General features: G+C 37.9%; 1 protein-coding gene across 17 annotated transcripts in view; it reads left to right on the forward strand.

The window, feature by feature from the left end:
• The window catches only part of Nr6a1 (nuclear receptor subfamily 6 group A member 1), a 226,261-nt gene that overhangs the window by 166,394 nt on the left and 39,039 nt on the right, over positions 1-20,828 (forward strand). The window lies entirely within an intron of this gene.

Consider the following 20,828-nt stretch of genomic DNA (forward strand, 5'->3'; position numbering starts at 1 on the left):
TTATAAAGTAGAGCTTAAGAATTTGCAGAGTTTGATTTCTTATAGGCAAGCACTGCTGAGCTATAGCCAGGAGAATTCCTGACTCTTTGAAACAGTTGATGAATTTCTAGCAGTGGCATTAACCCTACAAAATGATCCTGGGAAAGCCTCCCAGGCCCTTGCAGCATGGCTAACATCTGCCATAGGCAACCTCACTGTTTCATGCTCACTCTGGGGATGCAGAAATCAGGAAAGTGGGGCTCCCTCTTGTTATAGTATATTTTGTAGAAATGCTGTCACCCTTCTTCCTTACATGTCACCCCCAGCTCGTTACTTATGCTACCAGTACTTCATTTGTTTTCACTGTAAATTAGTGGAAACAAAAGAGTTAGGAGGAACTATCAGTTGCATACCAGATCTGATACTTTTATCTCAAACAGCCTCCTCTTCTTTCCTCTCTATGTAACTAGATTTTTAAGAAAGGAGTAGTTTAGGAAAAGATTTTCTTTGGAGCCATTGGACATGAGTTTAGGGGAGTACAGAGGTACCAGTGTAGTGGTTATGAGTTTGGTGGGGATAACTCTGGAGGATTTAGATTTTTTTCAACCAGTTTGACTCTCTTAGTGATATATAATATAGTCCACCAGTTGTGGAAAAGAGAAACTTCTCTCCAAGCATGTGTATTTCATTAAGTATTAAAACTTTAGTTTTTCTGAGACATTCAGTGGCAGAAAATAACTTACAGTAGTAAAACAAGAACTTTCATTAAACAAGGAAGTGAATTTTTAAATTTGCACCTGAATCTTCCATACAAAATTCTAATAAGGCAAAATGATCCCAATTGAATGAGGTCTTTGGAAACTTAAAAGGGAAAACAACTCCTTACAAAAGAGGTCAGTGAAGTGCTACTGTAAAAAAAAAAAAAAAAGCATGCTTGGTTTTAGATATTGGGCCCTTGTCCATTTAGATTAACCTTTGTCACAGCTGGGCATACAAATGTTTTGTTTTAGTTCACAGAGGGTTAACTCTATTCAAGCTTTCACTGTGGCAGGCCTGATCTGTGGAGTCATACAATCTGGTCTTTCAGCCCCGCCAGTCGCTAGGCAGGAAGTCTTATTTCTTAAGCTATCTTTCAGAATGGGGGGTTGGGATTTGGAGAAAGTGGGGGAAGGGCCTTGGAGCATCTGTAAGGATCAATAATAGAGAGAGAACAGCAAGAGAGAGGCCATTGTGCACACTTCAAGATAGATGCAGCCCTGTGCACAGCCCCTGTCTGGCAGGAAAGATACCTAAAACCAAAACAATGCCACCAAATGAATTTCCCTGTGAAAATTAGATTTCTCCTTAAAGGAGAAAAAAATAACTCAAGTGCCCTTTCAACGTTTGGGAATATTCTCATTCTTCAGCTTCCAAAGATTAGACAACCCCTGGTAGAAATAATTCCAAATTGATTTTTAAATTCCTTTTGTCCTCATGCTAATACTGTATTGAATTGGAGAGGGTGATCATTTTGGTGTTGGTCACATGCATCAAAGCACTGAGTAATCTTTTTTTTTCCCCATTCTTTTTTCTTTTTTTATTCTTTACCATGTTGGCTTTGGAGGCATCACTAAGGGAATGAAAAAAAAAAAAAAACAAAAACCAAGATTTGGTTAGGATTTGAATAACATGTGTGAAATCCCTCCCTCAACAGCTGGTATTGGCTCTTGAAACTTCAACTGAGCTAAACAGATGCTCTCAGTGTGTTATTTTGAGATCTTTTAAATTGCACTTATAGTACAGGAAATCTACAAACGTCATAGGTCTTATTCAGAAATGCACTAGGTCACTGGGTTGTGATATCATGCCACATCTTTATGCCTGTTATACAGGTATTAATAAAAAATGCCTGATTTGGAGAAAGTGAACAATGCTGCCAATGTAATTGTGGTGTTTGCTTGTTTTTAATATGCGGGATTGAAATCAGACTCTCATACTGAGCTACCAGTGAAAGAGGAAAATTAAAAAAAATTTTTTTTTGGAAACAGGATCTTTAGTGTCTAGGCTAACCTTAAACTTGCTATCCTCTTCCCTCAGCCACTAGAGTAGCTGAAATTACAAGCATGTGCCATGGTGCCTGGAAAAATTATAATTTTAAAAGCACTACCCCAAATTTGCTGTTGTTCTTGTAATCCAGTCAGAAGTTTAATTTTTCACATTTCCTTTTATCAAGCCCAACTATAAATTTCCTGTTTTACTGTATCCTTTTCCAAAGGGCTAAGGCAATAATTAAGCAGGTGCTTTTATGGTGCCAGTTATTTATGGCAGTTGGATAGACTAATTGAGTCATTGCCACCTTTCTTCCATGAAACCTCCAAAGTATTGGTGACAGCTGATGATAAGATCTGAGAGAAATGGAACCACAAATACCTTCTGATTCCTTTCTCAATTTGAAATTTTCCAAGAATAAATACTAAACCAATTTAGTGTTCATAATGTGACTTGCAGAAATAATAAGTACAATAAGGGGTAAGGAAGACCTGGATTTGAAATTAGCAATAACTTTAATTTAGTTTAGACTTCTTGAGTTGAGACCCCCACATTCTGGACCAGCTTGAGGCTAGGGCAAATACTTAAACACTTCACAAGTCATCTGGATGTTTTTAACCTATCTCCAACTCTTACCCCTTTTCTGAGGAAAATGATATTAAAAAGAAAATCTGGCATAATCAGGGCAAGTAAGTAGTGCCTTGATACTATTGTTTCTGCTTCTCTGATACATTATAATTACATTAATGTTTAAACCAAAAAATTAGTTTATTAATTTAATTATTCCCATAGCATCCCAGCCATTTTCTAGAGATACACAAATATTGCTAACGAAACGTGGATGTTTAGTTACCATTTACATTGTATTGAAATGGGGTATGAAACCTACGGTGACCCTTTTGAACAATGTGGTCTTTAATGTGTATTAGGGGGAGGGCCTAGTGAAGGAAAAAGCCATAAAAGTCTTCAGGGTTCAAGATGAGGTTGGGATTTTGGCCTATTGCTTTTGTCATTTTCACACACAAACATCACACTGCAATCATGTTTGATTTAGCATCTTTAATACAATGAGGTGGGAGAACAAAAGGATATCAGAGGCACAAGTATGAAAGCCAAATAGTCTCCCTTCCCCCCTCTTGATTTTTTTGAGATCATTCTTTTTTCTTCTGTTCTGCTACTGAGGTTTCTTTTTAAGTCAAGGAAATCCTTTTGCAAGCATTTTCTTTTTGTGTTCCTCTGTAATTTGCTTGGGCAACTGAAAAAAATGTTCATATCTCAAATACAGTATGTTTTAGTCATATAAAAAGTCATTCCCCCAAAACTTGGTGAAAACACCACAGTTAGGGAAAATTGCATCTACCCATATTTCAGGGTTGAGAGTTTAAGGGGCGTTCCTAACACCCAGCTGTTTTACATATTTTGAAAAGCCTGAGAAATGTAAAGGTCATTGCTGACTCTAACAGGGTCTTGATGCTCACACTGTGAGCCAAGGACCTTGCATTAATTACGGTGAGAAGCATGGAGGGTCAAGAGTCACCCAGCTGGTGGGCCTGGAAGGCTTGTCAGTAGGGTCAATCAGAATTCCTGTAGGACTTCTGAACCATTAAAACAAAACCAAAAACCACTGCTGCTTCTGCCTCTGAGTGGAGCCCTTGGTCTATATGGTGAAGACTTATCCCCTGCTGCATAGATGGCTTGTAAAAACTGGGCTACATCTGTTCCTTTGCTACAGGCTCCCTGGTATTGGGGAAAGAACCTCATCAGCCTGTGTCCCTTGGCCAAGTCATTTGACGTATATAAGACACAATTTCCTTGTACACACAACAGGGAATAATTAATAATACCTATCTCGTAAATTGCTGTGGGAATTGAATAAGAGAGCCTCTGTCAGAGTCCCCAAAATATGCTTAACATGGCTGGAGATGGAAATTAGTTTCAAAGAGTAGAAGATTTAGGAAGATTAGGAAGGAGAGAATTGTTGGGTGAGCTTGTGGCAATGCTATTTATACTCCAGTAGAAAAGTCCCCAGGGTATGCATACCTACATTCTGTAGGCCATAATAAGGGATGGGGACTTGGAAATTTAGCCTTGAAAATGCTGTATGACTAGTAAGGTGAGCTGCTGAACATCTCCTAGACTTAACTGCTATACTAATATGTTAGTCCTGTGGTAGTGGAAACAGTTCAAGAACATGTTCATGCAAAATTTGTGACCCTTTCTCTACAAAAATTTGCAGTTTGTGTTGTTTGGGATAAGATGGAGATGGGATAGGCTCTAAGATAGCAGAGAGGTTGAATCATAATCAGAAAAGGAAGGACAATAAAGTTATTGAAAATAATGAATACTATTGTGTAGGAGGTTGGTTAAATAAACTAATGTAATATAAAATGGAATGAAATAAGCAACCAATTGAAAAGGGTGAGATGAGTCTGCATGTACTGTCCAAGAGAAAGTAGAGAAACACTAGAATACCATGGTTGAGATAACAGTATTTTGGGTTTTTTTAACTATAAAATATATAAATACTACAAATAAACAGAATATGATGGAAAATACAGTAAATGTTTAATTACACATTGTCATTAATCCCCCTCACAACACTCCCCCTCACTTCAAATTCACTTACCCCATTGTTTTTGCCACTTTCTGAAACATTTTTGAAAGTTCTCTTTCATGAGCGTCTTAAGTTGCACTGTTGCGGCTGCTTCAATATCATGAATTCGTTCAAAACATTTGCGTTTTGTAATCATTTGTACTTTGGAGAGTCATTAGAAGTTGCATGGTACCACGTCCAGCGAATAAAATGGATGAGGACACACACAGTATTGTTTTTATGAACCTGCTTTTCTGTTGGATGGCACTCAGAAGCAGCATTTGCCATATTTTTTATCACACCCCACAAAGAGGACTTCCCTGAACTGCTTCAGAAGGTGGCAACAACATGGGATAAGTGTTCAAAGGAAGGGGGAGTATTTTGAGGGAGATTAGTGGTAATGTGTCTTTTACTCTATAATATTTTTTTTAATTTAAATATTCATGGTATATTTCAATCATGCTGCATATATATATATATATATATATATATATATATTCATGGGTAAAAGTTTGGAAGCAAAAACTTTTAACAGTGATTATTGGAGTGGGAAGTGAGAATGAAAGGGACAGAGGACAGATAAGAGGACATTTTAACTTTTACCTCCTTAGCACAAATATGTGCTACTTTTGTGTCAAATATACTAGTATGCAAATATGTATTGACAGTGGAATATTTCTTTACATTGCTAAATGACTAAAAACAGATATTAATACCTCTAAGAGGAATATAAATTTTACATACATTGGGTCTATGTTTTGTATACTCTTGTATCCTAAGACAGAGCAAAGCTGAAAAATTTTGTTGAGTGGGTGGATGTGTGAATGGATAGATGGCACCTATATATTTGTCATATTATGAATTATGAAATTGACTTCAGAGCTTCAGCTGTTTCCAGGTATCAAACTTGTTAGATATCACTCTAATTAGAGGCAGAAAGTGGCAGAAAGAATACAGAGAGAAAAAATTTAGTCTTAACCATGACATCACTGAAGGGCCCATAGAGGTGTTCATGTTTAACTTCTATATCTCATGTTTCCATTAAGTGTAATTTTGGAGTAAAGTTCCTATGCAGGCTTGAAGACTTCCAGTGATGAATTGCTCGCTTCCTTATTTGAAGCTAAATATAACTCTGTAATAAAAACATACTAGGCTTTTTTATTGTAAATTAAGTTTGTTGGTAGAATTTAAATATACGTAATGATCACATACAGGCCAGGGATTTAGCTAAGTGATTCTGCCGCCTGCCTCACAAGCGCAAGGACCCGAGTTCGAACCCCAGTACCAAAAAAACAAACAAACATGTTCTCTTTCATAATGATCACATTCATTGTATGGAATTTATACCTGTACATGATATATCTTGATTCTTATTTTTCCCCATTCCCCTCCCTTCTATCCCTTTTCCCCTTCTTATTTACAAGAGATTTGTTTCCATTTTATCTTTCTTTTCTCTGCCTTCCTTTCACATTCCCTCCTCCTTGTGCCCCTTCCCATTTGAACATTTTCTTCCTATTTCACAATATATATCATACATTTTCGTCCTTATTTACACTTTCCATTTCTCACACCAGAGAAACAATGTGCTGTTTACGCATTTATCTCACTTAAGAGTATGGTCTTTAGGTCCATCCATTTAGCTATAAATGCCTCAAGTTTATCCTTCTTTATGGCTGAGTAGTGCTCAGCCAGTATAGAAAAACCACACATCTTCTTTATCCATTCATTGGTTGATAGGGATTTGGGCTGTTTCCAAGACTTAGCTATTACAAACTGTGCTGCTATGAACGTGGGTGTGCATACATCATTGTAGTCGGATGCTTTTAATTCTTTTGATAAGATACCAAGAAGGCGATAGCTGGGTCAGATGGAACCTCTAGTCTTAGTTTTTTGAGGAGTCTCCACACTGATTTCCACAGTGGTTGCATCAATCAAAATACCAATAGCATACCTCACAGAACTAGGGAAAACATTACTAAAATTCATTTGGAACCGGAAGAGTCCTAGAATAGCAAAAGCAATTCTGGGCAACAAAGGCAAGGCATCACAATCCCTGACTTGAAATTATATTACAAAGCTACCATGATACTGGTAAAAAAAAAAAAAAAAAGACCTGAGGATCAATGGAACAGATAGGAAAATACAGAATCAACTCCAAACACACTCAGCCACTTTGTCTTTGACAAAGGAGCCAAACACATTCACTGAAAGAAAGATAACTTCTTTTTTATATATATATATTAATTGGTACATTTTAGGTATACAGTACATTTACATTTATCATTGGGTGCTTGTACCTATACATGATGTATCTTAGTTCTTATTTTTTCCCCCATTACCTATGCGCCCTTCATTCCCACCACCCTTACCTATTTACATAGATTTTTGTTTCTATTTTTTTTTTCTTTCTCATAATTTTTCCTTTCCCTTCTTCCCTTTCCCCTTCCCCTCCTGCCACCCCTACACCTTTGGACCTTTTCCTGTTTCAAATTATCAGTTACTCGTTTTAATCATTTTCATCCTTATTTACACTTTCAGTTTCTCACACTAGAGAAACTATTCAGTATTTATACATGTGTGTCCTATTTATTTCACTTAAGAGTATCGCCTCAATATGCATCCATTTAGCTATAAATGACTCTAGTTTCTTGTTCTTTTTTTTTTTTTTTTTTGGTACTGGGGATTGAACTCAGCTCCTTGTGCTTGCGAGGCAGGCAGCAGAACCACTGAGCTAAATCCCTGGCCCTTAGTTTCTCATTCTTTGTGGCTGAATAGTAAAGAAAGATAGTCTCGTTAATAAATGGTGCTGGAAAAACTGGCTTTCCACATGCCGCAGACTAAAAACTAGACCCATACACTATACTAAAATCAAAAGTGGATCAGAGGTCTAAATATTAAAACAGAAACACTTAAGCCTACTGGAAGAGAAAATAGGTGGAACTCTTGAAGACAATAGGTGTAAGCAACGACTTTATGAACAAAACCTCAGTTGCACAGGAAATATTACAAGGAATCAACAATTGGGATCTCATCTTATTAAAAAATCTTTTGCACAGCAAAAGAAATCACCAACAGAGTAAAGAGACAACCAACAGAGTGGGAAAAAATTTTTGTTGGGTGTTCCCCAGACAAAAGACTGATATCTAGAATATATAAAGAACTGAAGAAAATCAACCCCCCACCCCAGATTTGAAGACCCAATCCAAAAATGAGCATCTGAGATGAATACGCATTTCTCAAATGAAGAAGTACAAATGGCAAGTAAATATATGAAAAGATGTTCAACATCACTGGTCATTTAAGAGGTACAAATTAAAGCAACTCTGAGATTCCCTCTCATTCCAGAAAGAATGGCTTTTATCAAAAAACCAACCAGGGGCCGGGGATTTAGCTCAGTGGTTCCGCTGCCTGCCTCGAAAGCGCAAGGTCCCTAGTTCAATCTCCAATACCAAGAAAACAAACAAACAAAAAAACAACCAACCAGGTATGGTGGCACATGCCTATAATTCCAGAACTCAGGAAGTTGAGGCAGGATTGCCAGCAGTTCAAGGCCAATCTGGGCTACATAGTGAGTTCAAGATCAGCCTGAACTACATAGCAAGACCCTGTCTGAAAAAGAAAAAGAGAGAGAAATCAACCAATAACAAATGCTAGTAGGGCTATGGGGAAAAAAAATACTAGTCTTGAGGGGGCGGGATTTAGCTTAGCGGTGCCGCTGCCTGCCTTGCAAGCGCAAGGTCCTGAGTTTGATCACTGGTACCAAAAGAATACTGGTCTTTTTTTTTTTTTTTTTTAATACTGGTCTTTTTGAATCTCCTTGTTTTGAATAAATAACAATCAAGTTCCATATTGTTCGGTCCAGAAGGTGCATAAATATTTTATAATGTTTTTCTGCTCCCTTTTTGATTACAGGATAGCTTGTTAGATATCGGTCAACTCTATCAACACCACCCATAGAATTATTATAATCATTGACCACTATTGGAATTTCTTTAGTTTCATTTCTTCTTTCAAGTTGTATCATTTCTGTATTATGAATAGTTGACAATAAAGAGACTTCTTTCTTGTTTTTCCATTTCATAACACGGACTTTTCCTCTCTTTTTTGCAGATCTTTTGGCACTTCCTTCCTATTCAGTCTCAGTGTCCCAAATATGTCTGTTTTGCATTGTAGAAGAATATCACTGAGTTCTGGAAAAGTATAAAAAATATATCTAATGTAGTTACAAAAAGAGTTTTTATAGATTGTAGCAAAAAATTAAGGGTTATTTTTCACAAATAAAATAAACATGAATTATAAAAGAAAATAGCCAGAATTTAATATTAGAAACAAACATCACTAGAAACTAACATTAAAGACAAATACAGTGTTCTAAATAAAAAGTATGCAAAATAGTCGATGTAAAATTCACAGACCTACGAGTGTATCTTGTGCAGACAAGAATCGACTGGTTGAAACAACATCGCCCCAGTGACACTTGGGGTAAACTGTTAAGTGGTTAATCTGGATGCTGAACAAATCTACTCCCTCCCTCTTTCCGTCAAGAATTTTACAGCTGGGCTGGGGATTTAGCTCAGTGGTGCCAACACCTGCTGTGTAAGCTCAAGGACCTGAGTTCGATCCCCGGTACCAAAAAAAAAAAAAAAAAAAGAATGTCCTAAAGGATAAAAAATTATTTATTCCAAGGTGGGGGATTTAGCTCAGTGGTGCCACCGCCTGCCTCAAAAGCGTTCCATCCCTGGTTACCCCCCCCCCAAATTATTTATTCCAAAGAAACTCCAGGACCTTTCACTGTAAAGGCTTCCAACAGTCAAAATCCTGGGCTTCCATTATCAGTTGCTGAATCAAAGGTTGATTTGGCTAATCATTGAAAAGAGGTTTCTCATTGAAAAAAGTATTACTGATTATTGAGGATTGATGTGTTTGTCACATATCTTTTTTTTGTTTGTTTGTTTTTGTTGTTTTTCTTTTTGTACCGGGGATTGAACCTGTGTCCTTGCGGGGATCGAACCTGGGTCCTTGCGCTTGCTTGCGCAGCAGGCGGCGAAACCACTGAGCTAAATCCCTGGCCGGCCAGCCAGCCCATTTGTCACATATCTTGACCATTTGTGACTGCTCTGATTACTGTTTTCTGGATCACTGAGGTATTAAATTTAGAGCCAGGGAGAGCTTTAATAATAAACTAGTTCCTCCTCCTCACTTTACAAATAAAGATGAGGCCAGAGAAGGGAAGTAATTTGTGCATGTTAGCCTGAGTAAGCCCTATACCACCAGTACCTGTGCATTTAATTTGGCATTTAAATTACCTATGTATCTGTAACATTCAATGGTTGCTATTCTGGACCACATGAATTTGCATGCCAAACTTTCTATTATAGTAAATCGGTGGCTTTTTGCAGAAATTGTGAAATCTTCACACCATCATGCATGTTATGGGAGCCTCTGAAATGTAAAGGTTGGAACTAAATATAGACATGTCCTCAGAACTCTTACATAGCTTCACACTGAAATTCTTAAAATATATGCATAAACTTTGCATGGACAGGCATTTTAACTGTGTTGCTCACTGTCTGGGTCTCTGCCCATGGGATCTCACACAGTGAAAGCACTTGGAATGTTTCCTGATGAACAAAAGAAGCTGCTTAACATCTGATTCTCTCCCTTCTGAAATACTTTTTCCCCCCTTGGCTTGCAAGACACCAGCTTCCTGCTTTTCCTCCTCTTTCTTGGACCAATAGTTTCTAAGTCTCTTTCATTGAATACTCTTTGGGACTTGTAAGTGTTGGCATTTCTACAGAAATTAGTCCCTGGACTTTTTTTCTACCAGCGTTCTCTCCTTTGGTGACTTCAGCCTTCTCTCTATATTGGGGTAATTCTCCAAAGTGTATATTTAACCAGAATCTTCATGAGCTTCAGATTATTATATCTAAACTGCCTATTTAACATTTCCACTTGGCTTTCTAACAGACATCTCATACTTACCAAAGTCAAACAAAACTCTAGACTCTACTCCTACCCCTCATATCAGCACATTTCTTGGGTAATCTCCCTCATCTTAGTAAACAAAACCAAAATCCTTTAGTTGTTTAAGACTAGAATCTGAGAGTCCTTCCTTAATTCCTTTACTCTCGTTTATATTCCAACATTTCAACTATCAGCAAATTACCAGTTCTCTCACCAAAATACTGTAGATCTCATCTCTACTCTGTCTCCATTATTACCAGCCCAGTTTAAATCACTATTATCTTCTGGATGACTATTCATCACTAACTAGTTTCTCAACTTCTCTTGAGCACTTTATACTTCATTTTCCAATCTATTCTACAGTGTAAAGGGACCTTTAAAAATTCTTCTGCTCAAAACATTCTAATCACAATCTCTTGAACATGCAATGAAATCAATGGCTTGTACAACCCTGTACAATCAGACTCTAGCCCATTTCTCTGGCCTCATTTAATTCTACCCTCCCCCTCCACACCCCCACTGTGCCATACATTGGAAATAATACTTTCTCTTGCCACAAAAAGCAATTTATATTTAGAGATTCCCTTATATCCAGGGATTACAGAAGACTAGATAATACATCAATTCATTTGCTTAGCATTCCTAAATCCCAAAGTACTGTTAGAATTGTCACACACACACACACACACACACACACACACACACACACACACACTGTGTCATAAAGCACAGCTTGACCATCAATAGAGGGCTGAGAGTAGTAAAAGATAAAAGACACAAAGAATGATTTTAGATTTATCTGGAAATATAAGCACACTACTTCAATAACTAGAAATTGTATCTGTTTTCCATATACAAAAAGAAAACTAGGGCTGGGGATTTAGCTCAGTGGTTCCGGCGCCTGCCTCGCGAATGCAAGGACCTGAGCTTGATCCCCGGTACCAAAAAGAAAACTTTCAGAGCTGGGTATGGTGGTACACACCTGTAATCCTGCATTCTGGGAGGCTGAGGCCGGAGGATCCTAAGTTTGAGCCCAGCCCAGGCAATTTAGTGAGACCCTATCTCAAAACTTAAAAAGGGCTGAGGATATAGCTCAGTGCAAAAACCCTGGGTTCAATCCCTAGTAACTGCCCAAAAAAGTATGTGTGTCTTTGTATCTCTACTAAAAATAATACAACCACTACAGAAAAATTTGACAGGTTCTTGTAAAGTTAACCATATACTTACTATATGATCCAGTGATTCTCCTCCTAGGTATTTACCATAGAAAAATGAAAACTTAGGTTCATACACAAGCTTATACACAAATGTTTATAGCACCTTTGTTCTTAATTACCCCAAAATGGAAATAATACAGATGTCCTTCAAGAGGTGAATGGCTCAATAAACATGTAATGTAATACTGCTCAGCAATAAAAAAAAAGAAGTTGGTACAAGTAATTTGGATAAATCTGAAAGGCATTATACTGAGTGAAAGAAGCTACTATTGGAAGTGCACATATGCACACATGTGCCATTGTGTGTGTGTGTGTGTACGTACTAGGTACTAGGGAGTGAACCTTTCCACTGAACTATGTCTCCAGCCACCCTTTCATTGTTTTTGTTTTTGTGGGGGTTTGTTTTGTTTTGTTTTGCGGTACCAGGGATTGAACTCAGGACCTTGCCTTGCAAGGCAGGAGTGGTGTGACTGAGCTAAATCCCTGGCTCTGTGTTGTTTTTTTGTTTTGGGGGGGTTTTTTGGTATAAAATAACTTTTATTTACATAATTTATATCTATGGAACATAACTGCTTTCTTTAAAACAAGAAAATTTACATATGACAGATATTGCTTTTTTTGTCAAAGACAAAAGATAATATACATGGTCACTTGTATTTGATATGGTAGTAAACAGTTGATATTACTACTTTTATCTGTGCCTCATTCATCTACCAACAATTAAGCTTTTAAACCACCATGTTGGTCACTTGTTAAGATGTAAGCATTCAGGAGGAAAAAATTAAGATAAACACCTTTTATCACATCTCCTTTAAGGTTTATAAATTTTTGTAACATCTTTACATCAATCAGACTTAACACAGATATTTCCACCATGTAAGGTAAATATGCTAAGTAAGTTTCTGTTTTTCCAAGATTGGTTTTAACGATATAACAGCAGGATAATTTGTTGACTGACATGATTCTTTATACAGTGAATGTCCCTGCATCCATTACCAAGTAAGAAATTGTATCTTCCATAAAACTGGTTTATTGTCGATGAGTGAGTCAAGACATTAACAAAGTTAAAAAATAAGTATTATACAGGGATAAATAATAGGTTAGTCATGGCAATCTAACACACACACTAACACTGACAAAAGAATACCTTTTCAGAATAAGACATAAAAATTTACAAAAACAGGATATTAAAATAGCATGATTTACTCCATGATTTTTGATATATTAATCACATGAAATAAATAAATCCATAATTGTAGAGAATTTCCACTCAGATTTATAGACCTTCCTTTACAACACAATGGTAAAGTGAAATTGGAAATTTCACTGTAAGGCAACGAGTAAGAAATTTGCTCTAAAAGAACCTGGACATGGTGGTGCATGTGTTCTTTTGTTTTTGAGAGAGGGTTTCACTGAGTCCTTACGTTGTCCAGGCTGGGCTCAAACTTATAGTCCTGCCTCAGTGTTCCAAAGTGCTGGGATTATAGGTGTGTGCTACCATGCTTGGCTCAAAAGTAGTATGTTCTGTCACTATTCACATGATATTCTCTGGAAGGTAAAATGACAGCGTGACCAGAAAGTGACAGCATAAAGGAGGGTTTTGGGGCGAAGAAACTATTCCATATCTTGTCTGTCTGTGGTGGTGCTTACACAAACCTATGTTCATAGAATATATTCCTCTGCCCAAAATTTTCAGTGTTGCTGTATATTAATTATAAAATGAAATTTAAAACTAAAGTATCTAGGGCTGGGGATTTAGCTCAGTGGTTTCGCTGCCTGCTGCACAAGCGCAAGGACCCGAGTTTGATCCCAGTACCAAAAAAACCCCACCAAAATTAAAGAATCTAAAGCTACCTTCCAAAGCATTATAGTGTGTTGGTCACTAGCTCTTCAACTGTGTTACAAAGTGCAAGTGAAAATACAGTGATGATTGAACAAAACAGAAAACTTGCCATAGAAAACCAAAAGAAACCTTTAAACTACTGAAAAAGTCTAGATATCATTAAGACTTTCATTATAAATTTTTCATTAAAAATATAACAAATCCCCATTTCAGCATATGTTAAATATATGATGGAATTTTCATACTAAAACTATTGTTTGGTGGATGGTTTTTCTTTAGAATCAAATTAGTAACCTCATGGAATGTGTTTGAGTTTGTGTCTCGTTTTGTGATTCCAGAAGTCATGTGGGGCTGGCTCATAGCTTCACAGCCTCATCCACACATGACTTCTGGAAATCACATACTCTAGATGCTTGATTTGACACTAAACTGACTGCACCTCACTTAAACATGAAGTATGTTAGATGACAAGTTGTGATCAGTGCAGTGTGCCTAGTTTAAGATGGCTATATATGCAAGCCAGAAATTTCATGAAAATTAATTTCATCCTTAGATCATTTCTGAGAAAATAGGTCTGAATGGCAAGGCAATGTAATTGAAAGTCATGAGGAAGAAAAAGACCTTACATAAGTTAGAGGCCAACATTCAGCACGTTGACCTTCACAGTTTGCTATCAAAGATGTTTGTGCATCCAAACAAATTTCACTGAGAAAAGGAACCAAACAAGCATTATTTGGAGACTAAGACAAAAGGAAAAATCTTACAATACCGGTCCTCACCTCACCTCTGTGGGGAAATCAAACCCAGTGCTCATGCATGCTAGGGATGTGCTGTACCAGTGACCTGTATTTCCAGCCTCCTGGACTTTGTTTAAAATTTTTTACTTTGTTCTTGCACTGGTTTATGTATTTTTTAGTTAGGTGTGAGTTTTGTTTTCTTTTTAGTGCTGAATGGCCTCACTTAGGCAAGTCCTCTACCACTGAGCTATACTTTCACTTCTGAGTTTTAAAAATATTAACATTAAAGTTTTATTTATATTGATTACTGAATGTTTTAGAACCTGTTTAAATGTTGTACAGAGGCCCTGAAAGATGTATCAGGAGTTCATCTACTCCACCCTAAGGAATGAATGCTAACACAGTTTCATAACTGAGGTGCTTATTATTTTACAACTATAAAACTAAGATCTTCTTTATTGGCTGGAAATGTTTCACCTTGCAACTTTCTGCCCACATCCATTCACAACCTCAGTTTTTCTGTTGACTGCCCTCATTTTGTATGGCCCTGTTTCTGTGGCTTCCCTGGCATTGTACTGTGTTTTCCATTGCTCCTAGAACCCTGGTTTGGTTTTGGTTTTTTTCCTCCTGCTCTTCCTGACCTCTCAAAGTAGATATACTGAAAAAAAAAGGAGATATACTTTTCGGCTGGTTTTTGTGTGTGTGTGTGTGTGTGTGTGTGTCTTTTTTTTTTGGTACTGGGGCTTGAACTCAGGTCCTTGCGCTTGCGCAGCAGGTGGTGAAACCACTGAGCTAAATCCCTGGCCGTAGATATTCTTTTCTTAAGCCCTGTGTCTAGTTAAATTTATTTTGACTGTCAGAAAAACTCTCACCAAACTTGTTACTCAAGCCAAGTGGAAGTTACTGGAAAGAAACCAGGATGGAACATAGGATATGTGGAAATATTCCAGAGCTGGGATTCAGGAGGGATGGAGCTTCAGTCATCAGGAGCCATGGCAGCTTTTAGTCCCTCTGAAGCCAAGTGCTAGAGCAGCTCTGCTCACTTCATCACCAGCCCTTGTGCCACCACCTCCACATGGGCAACAGTGGTTTTCTAGGACAGTGCCATCTCTCTGGTCACATTCACAGTCCAGTTCTATCAGAAACTGGCAAACCTGTGTCCCCTTCACAAAGTCTTGGGAATAGAGAATGCCAGTAAATAGGCTTGCACATGTGCCTTTTCCCAGTCCAAGCAACAGTGGTCAGTATCTTTCCCCAGTCAGCAAACCAGTCTGTGGGTAAAACTCATGTGAGCTGAACAAACAGCCCAAAACGTGTCTGCTGTAGACGCTGCTCTCCCTCCATAGACACCTCTGATGATCTCCATCCTGCAGCCTCTCCAGTTGAACTCCAGAACTGCTGCAACAGTGTGCATAGTAGCCCTCCTCACCTCCTTTGGCCTCTGATCCCACACTCCTAGAACACAGCCTAGTATCTCCAGCCTGCAAGCCTTTGCTGGTGCTGACTGTACCCTGTGGCTGAAATTCCCTTGGACTGTGCTAAGGCTGTGTTCTGGTGATACCTCTGCTAGATAATCTTCCTTCTGTCTTCCCATCTAGCCCCAGGATTACGCCCTCACCTCTCAGTGCCCACTGCATCTTCTCTTTCTAGTTGGGATTGCTGTCCTGTCACCTCCACTGCTATGAGACATTTGAAGAACACAGGGAAACCCTCCAATATTTATTCAGTTAATAAATGTCAAGATGATCTGAAGCATGAACTAAGTACCAAATAGTGAGTCAGTCTACTTTATACTTCCAACTTCAAAAATACTTGCTTAGATGTATGTAGTGCATAGGCCCAAGCTATCTGTTAATGAAATGTCTGTATATATACCTTTTTCAGAGAAAAATTTCTATTTTTTCCTCAGATTTAGCCAATTTTGTTTTTACATTTTAACAGGAAATCCTTAAACGTTCCCAGTTCCAATCCAAACAGGACACACCACAGATTTGCAAGTGCTTTTCTCCAACTGGAAAACCCTAAATTTGCAATAAATATGAGAACTGTTGGCATCACCAACAGGAACTTGGTTCCTAATTCAAAGAGCTCTGTGTATGGAAGACAGGAAGGAACTAGGGACTGTGTTCTGAATTTTTATTTTCTTGTCCCCACCTTCATTTGGGATGTTGAGTGAAGGAATAACCTTTTCTCTGGATTTATTTCCCATGGCTTTAGCTAATTGTACTTTGTGATCCAGTTCACCTTTGTTTCTAGGTTGAAGCAGTTAATGGTATCAGTAATTTTTTCTCTTCTTTTTTTCATCTTGTATTTAGTGATCAGTAAAGTTACCTCCCAAACTTGTAGGCCATGTCAATCTTTTCATTGAAAATTTTTAATTGTACATATTTATGGGGGTAGAATATAATTTGATACGTGAATATAATGTGTAATGAAATCAAGGTAATCAGCATTTCTATCTTTTTAAATATTTATGATTTCTTTTTGTTGGGAACCTTTGAATACCTCTTGTTCTAGTTGTTTATAAAATATATAATAAATTATTGTAAACTAATATTCACCTTACTGGGTTATAGAATACAAGTACTTATTTCTCTTATCATTCCATACCAGTCTTGTGAATTGCTTGCTTGTTTTCATTCAACTAATGTCCTCTGAAGAAATCCACATGTGGCCTCTGGAAATGGATTTCTGTAGTGGTATATGCAGTAGAGTTGGGATGGCATGTGTGTGGAGGAAAGCGCCGATGATTTTTACTTATATCTGTTTAAATTCTATGACTGCAAATGAAATTTTGAGAGTATCTGTTTCCAATTTCAATTTTGTCACACCACCTAAGGCCTTCATTTCATAGGTGGCAACCCGTGAGCCTAAGTGGAGTCTTTATTTAGGACGTGCAGCTGGTCAGGGAGCTGGAATGAGCAATCCAGGTGAAACAGATCCCCTTTGTTGTAAATACCCTTTAGCCAGGCAAGTTCCAGATTGCCTTAGTTGTCATTATAATTTTAGTCAAGTGAGCAACTATACTCTCCATTTCCTAAATCTGGCCTTCATCACAGTCTGAAAAGCGGGTTTTGATAAAATCAGTTTCCAAAATGTAATTTGCGTAACATGAGCCCTGGAGCCTCCTTCTTGGGGTGGGTGAGGTGTCTCACACCAGCAGAGTGGAATGGAGGAGAGAGGAGGAGGTCTCTTGGTAACAGATTTAGGCCAGTATTTAACCAAATTCAAGTAGAACTGATTGCTAATGTGGGGGTATGTAGTGCTTGCTCACAGGACAGCAAGAATATATCCATTTAGTTCTTTTTTTCCCAGATTTTTCTGTGACTCTTGTAATTTCCTGTTTCTTTAAAAATAAAATTGCGGATTGGGCTGGGAATTTAGCTTAGTGGTTCCATCGCCTGCCTCACAAGCGCAAGTTCCCGAGTTTGATCCCGGGTACCAAAAAAAGGAAAAAATCACTAAGAAGGATTGAGGCTCAGTCTTGAGATGCCTACCACCTACAACATCTCCCATCCTTCTCTCCTGCCGTCCTCACTGGACAGTTTAGTGTTATGGAAAGTCTGCCTTTGTGAACATTGTAAGGTTGAAACTCATATCCGTCACAGATTTACTGCATGGCCTTGGGAAATTCACTTTTCTGACCTGGGCAAGTCACTTTATTTTTTTCTTAATAAAAATACATGAGAAGCTGGGGGTGGTGGCATATACCTGTAATCTCAGCACTTTGGGGGGCTGAGGCAGGAGGAGAATCGTGAATTGAGCCCAAACTGGGCAATTTAGTGACTTAGCAAGACCCTGTCTTGAAATAGAAAAATAAAAAGGGTTGGGGATGTAGCTCAGTGCAGAGGCTCTGGGTCTGATTTCTACTGTGGCAGAAAAAGGTGAGAGGGTTGAGATTTAAGTGTTTAAGTGGTTTTGCTTTTCACATAAGTTTTTATTTTGAAAATATGCCTGGGTTACATTTGATTCTCTTAAAAGCCTTTGTTTCTATGTTTGTCTTTTTAAAATGCCTGTCGATCTCTTATTTAAGACAAAATAAGCATCTGCCTGAATCTCTTGATGTGTCCAACAAAATGTTATTTCTGTATCACTCTTTGAATGGGTGGTGATCTATAACTGATTATTTTTCTTTACCAGTCCCCTATTTTTAACCCTGTCTACTTTTTTTTTTAACAGGTCGCTGAAATGGTTCCCGGTAGTGACCTTTGAGCCTGTGCTTATTCTTCACACTTTTTGATCTGTTGCATTTGATAATGCTGCCTTTTTTTTGTGAAGCTCTTTTATCCTTTTTGTCCTTTAACTTTGGGTAATCATGGACTTATATTCCACCTTTTTCTTCTTTGGGGGCCATGTGGCCTTCTCCTCTCCTTGTCTCCGTTTTATCCTGCTGCTGCTTCTCCACACATCCTTCCCCCCTTCATGCTGATCTATTGCCACAGCTTTAGCTCTTTATGTGTTGATGAATCCCAAATCCTTCATTCTGGCCCTAATGTTTATCCCTAAATCAGTGGTGGCGAACCTATGGCACATGTGCTGCAGTAGTCTCTTTGTATCAGTGAAAGCTCTAAAAAGTTTCCCATCACTACCCTAGTTGCCTTTAAAATATTTCTACTAGATTCACCCCTTGTCTTTGACACGAAAGTCATTGATCTTGCCTCTTACTCAGTTTTTGCTTTCCACTTTTCTGTTGAGATCACACTTCTCACAGCCACCTTGGTTTAAAGCTCATCTTTAACACTTTCCTGTCATCTCCTTCCTTCATCTCTCCTGTTTAACTGGCAGTCAGCAAGCTCTCTCTGTGCTCCCTAAGCTTTCTTTCCACTCAGCCATCTTTGAACACTCCTCTGAGCTATGTGCCCATACCATGCATCTTTCCCCCTCTCCGCACAGTACACGACACTATGAGATTAATATTCCTAAAACATTGCTTTGATTCAGAAATATTCTCTCACTGGGAGAATATCTATGCAGTCCATAGCTCCCTCTGCTCCTCTGTAAGATTCCTCTGCTTAACATTAATATCTTATGCAGTTGACTCAAACATGTCTTGATTTGTTTTCTTTCCTTTTGCCATTGCTGACATCATTTCCCTTTCCTGGAATGTCCTATCTTTTGGTTTTTAACTTTTTTATTGTAACATATTAACACTTAGAGAAAAGTACATAAAATATAAATATGTAGCTTAATGGCTACAGCAAGGACCATCCAGGTCAAGAAATAGAACACTGCCAAGATTCAAAAGTGTCTCTCCACACTGTGTCTCTGTGTCTAGCCCTTCTTTGTCAGTTTTTTTAACTTAATATAAATGGAAATCTATAATAATATATTCCTTTCTTTCTGACTTCTTTGACTCAATATTGTACAATTCACCTATTTTGTTGCAGTAGAGATTTTACAGTTAATAATGAGGCTTAAAGAAGTGAGTCATTTGCTCGGGGTTACAAAACTATGATGTGGCAGAGCTGAAAATCATACCCAGTGTAACTTAAACACTAGGCCAGTGTATATCAAACTTCTTATACCTCAGTGGCTGTGATCTAGGACTCCCACTCTATATTCACACACAGCCAAACATGCATACTTAAGTTGAAACAAGTTTGACAAGATTTGACCCTTACTACATGTGATGCTCCTTGGTATTTTTCCATTTCATTTTTTCACAATGTTAGTCCTGGTGATGTGACTTATGGCTTCTAATTTGGAAAACACTTCACTCAGCCCTAGCATTATTCCTTCATTTTTATTTATTCCACAAAATGTGTGTCTTCTCTGTAGCAAGCATAGTGCCTGATGTTACTGTTAACATCTCCAGCTGAAACTTGCCAGGCTCAGTGCCACATGTCTGTAGTCCTGGCGCTTGGAGGCTGAGGTGGGAGGAGTCCTGTAGCCCAGTAGTTCAAGGCCTGCCTGGGCCATGTAGAGACTCCACATGAAGACAAAAAACAATTGAAACTAATCTTCTAGATAATCTTGCTGAGGTATAACTGAAGGATCCTGCCACTTTTATTAAACAAGAACCTATGTTGTATAAAATTCTGGTCAGATAAATGACCAATTATTTTATAAACCTCTTTCTTATTTGCTTTTGTTCCCACGAAGCAGTGTAGAGATGGAGACACCTGTTTGAGCAGACCCCCTGCTTTGAAAAGATGTTGCCAGGGCTCTGTATCTGGTTCAGATTGTTGTTAATCCTCTACGCCAACCTCATCGTCTGCTTTAGTTATCGCTTTCATTATTTCCTTTGAATTTGCTATTTCTGCCTCTGAAAATGAATGTGTCCATAGAGACCCTAACTGACCTGAATCTGTTTTTATCTATCTCACCAGGAGTTTGAATTTTGAAGAAATGAAATTTTAAATAATAATTCTTATTACCCACAATAGAACAATTTCTAATTTAAAATTCTTAAGTTTGCACTGCAAGTTTGGAAGATTATAATAAAAAACAAGCATATTCTAATAATG

The sequence above is a fragment of the Heterocephalus glaber genome, unplaced genomic scaffold, assembly GCF_053883595.1.
Source record: "Heterocephalus glaber isolate CG9 unplaced genomic scaffold, H.glaber_assembly_v1.0 deba00001479, whole genome shotgun sequence".
Classification (NCBI taxonomy): domain Eukaryota; kingdom Metazoa; phylum Chordata; class Mammalia; order Rodentia; family Bathyergidae; genus Heterocephalus; species Heterocephalus glaber.